The sequence below is a fragment of the Pongo pygmaeus genome, chromosome 12 (genome assembly GCF_028885625.2).
Source record: "Pongo pygmaeus isolate AG05252 chromosome 12, NHGRI_mPonPyg2-v2.0_pri, whole genome shotgun sequence".
In the NCBI taxonomy this organism is placed as follows: Eukaryota; Metazoa; Chordata; class Mammalia; order Primates; family Hominidae; genus Pongo; species Pongo pygmaeus.
This window is the reverse complement of record NC_072385.2, coordinates 44787006-44790069: the sequence shown is the minus strand read 5'-3', so window position 1 is coordinate 44790069 and position 3064 is coordinate 44787006. Positions and strand designations below refer to the sequence as shown.

Below are 3064 nucleotides of genomic sequence, written 5' to 3'. Positions count from 1 at the left end.
AAATAAACCCCAAGCTGGTCATTTCCCATGTGTGTTCTGCTTGTGTTGTCACCAAACTGCATCCATGGTCTGGTTATTCTGACAGTTGCATGTACTTGACAAATGTGGGCAAGACAGGGAGGGTGAGGATGTGAGCTTTCATTCATTCTCCCTTCATCATAGCTGGTTGCTCCCAGGGCACATGGCCCCCATGAATTCTCCTCCTCCTGATGCCTTCCCCAGGCTGTGGCAGCTGGTGGGGATTTAACATTTGGGATCTGAGGTGCTGCTGAGGCTCTCATGGACCAGCATCCTCAGCAGCAAACCCTGGCCTGACATCTCCAACAGCCTTCTCTTCTGCAGACTCAGAGACTCTGCTCAGCTGCTCCCCAGACAAGCAGTGCATGTGGGCAGCTGGGCCAACCCAGCAGGGAGGTTTCTGTTCGACGACGTACCACTGTGGGAGGAACTTGTAGAGCTTGCATGCAGTAATAAACCCCAACATCCTCAGCCTCCACCCTGCTGATTTTCAGTGTGAAATCCGTGCCTGACCCACTGCCACTGAACCTGTCTGGGACTCCAGAGGCCCGGTTGGAAACCTCATAGATCAGGAGCTGTGGAGACTGGCCTGGCTTCTGCAGGTACCAATCCAAATAGGTGTATCCATCACTATCCAAGAGGCTCTGACTAGACCTGCAGGACATGGAGGCCGGCTGTCCAAGGGTGACGGGCAGGGAGAGTGGAGTCTGGGTCATCACAATATCCCCACTGGATCCTGAAATAATAACAGAGAAGTGCAAGGTTATATAGATCATTATGAGCAACTTTCAAGATTTCTCTTGTGATATTCATTTACAGTTACATTTTTAAAGTTTTGATTTATATCATGAAAAGTAGACTTTCTAAAATAAACCCATTATTTACTTTTTTTTCAAGTTCTTAATCAGAGCACTGGTCATTGTTCCTGGGAGGTGATTCATGTTTATTCCTGAGATAAAAATATGAATTCTCTTCCCTGGAGCATAGACCATGTGCCTGTAACACACGGTTGAAGTAAATATAAGAAGCTGTGGAGCCCCCAGATCTCACCCTCCCACCCCATTTTCCCACCTCATTTTAATCCTGTCCTTACCAGGGAGCCAGAGCATTAGCAGCCCCAGGAGCTGAGCAGGGAGCCTCATGGTGAGAAGGTGACCTGAGGAGTCCTGATCAGTCAAGGCAAGGATAGAGCTGAGCTTTTATCTCAGACTCACAAGGGAAGGTCCTCCCTAGGGGACAATATGCAAATCACCTGGTGGGTGCAGTGGTGTGGAAAAGGTTGATGGGGCAGGGGGGGAATGTCTCTTCTGTGAACGAAGTTATATAAATTGTCCCTTGGAGAAAAACAGCAATAGATTCAGTCAAGTTTCCCCACAATCAGGGAAGAAGGATCTGAAGGTGAAAGTTGGGACCTTTTGTAGGGATGCACTGCTTAGGGAATGACTTTAAGAAAGCACCAGAACCTTGACCATGTAGAAATGTGGGTCTAGGATGCATCTCTGGAAGATGAATGCCATCTGGCTTGACTTCCTCCTAGTCAATCTAGAGAAGGAAACAGGCCCATCCCCACAAGCACTGTTGGACTGAGAGCCTGCAAATAAAAAGTGGCCTGGAGCTGCTTCTAGTTCAAGGGCTGTCTGGTATCTGCTGTTTCCAGGATAACTGTCCAAGAATGTTCAACTCACATGTTAGAATCCACCCTGACCTGGCACCTGGTGAGTGAACCACATAAGAGCTCTCTGTCCAAGGGCCTCACAGGGAGAATGACATCAGCCTCTACATTAAGAGCCAAGAGTGCAGTATAAGGAAAAAGAAAGAGAGACAAAATTTTATGCTTCAGGCAGTGAATATAAAAGTCCTGGGGACAAGTTGTTCAGTCTGGGATCTATCCCAACCCGATCATCTCACATATAAAAAATTAACCAGAGGATCCTTTTATTTTAGTACAGTTGGGGTTTCACCATGTTGGCCAGGCTGGTCTTGAACACCTGACCTCAGGAGATTTGCCTGTCTTGGCCTCCTAAAGTGCTGGGATTACAGGTGTGAGCCACCGTGCCTGGCCCAGAGGGCTCTCTTAAGGGAAGACTCTTCTAGGTTAATGATACAGAACAAATAAGAAATAACTTTGCATGATGTTTTTCCAAATAGCGATTACAAAGTTCTTCCCATGCAATCTCCCTGGTCATGTGGAATCAGGTCCTGTCAGGGCTTCCAGGTTCTTATCAACTCTGAGTGAGATGTAAGCCTCCCCCAGCTTGGATGTGGCAAAGCCACAGCCATGAGCCAACAGTTCAAAAGGAAATTCTCCTTGTAGGAAGAGCAAGAACTGCATTCCCAGTTTTATATCTCCGGGTAACCTGTACCTGCAACTGATATTTTCTTGACTTTATGTAAAAATGCTCACCGTTTAGGGATGTGAATCTACTATACAGCTGATCATTAAACAGAAAAACAACCACCCTATTCTTTATTTGTCAGTGATGTGCTTAATATTCCATTGAACAGCTCCTGAATAGTGGTGCCAACAATAAATACTTTCACAAGGACAGTCACATTTCTGAAAAAAAAAAAAAAAATCCAGGAACAATGAAGGATTAACTTGTAATGTTAGGTAACCTTGTGTAATTTAACACAAAGCCATATTGAATTGCCCAAGAAAACAAATAAATGTAATTCTAGGTAAGATTCCAGAAGAAAGCTTGGTCTGAATATCTTCAGGGGAATCTATAAAAATATCATTTTTTAATAAGATCGGAAAAGATAATTGAGTAAAAATGATACTGACCTTCAAATGTTGAACTCCATGGAAATAATGTGAGCTGACAATATCAAACTGTAGCTACGAGGTAGGATTGGAATAAAAGCTTATATTTCACTGTTAAACTTTTATTTACTCTTTTCTCTTATTATTATTATGCAAATTTTGTGTACTTGACTTTTTTTCTTATGATGTCAACAAATTCTGATCTGCTTCTTGTGTTGAAAAGGACAGACTCTTAATCACGATAGTGAAAAAAGAGTCAGAAACATCAGAAGCTGAAGAATA

General features: G+C 43.9%; 1 pseudogene; it reads right to left on the bottom strand.

The window, feature by feature from the left end:
• Window positions 1-447: 447 nt before the first annotated feature.
• On the bottom strand, window positions 448-1181 carry LOC129030307 (immunoglobulin kappa variable 2D-26-like; annotated as a pseudogene).
• Window positions 1182-3064: the final 1883 nt, after the last annotated feature.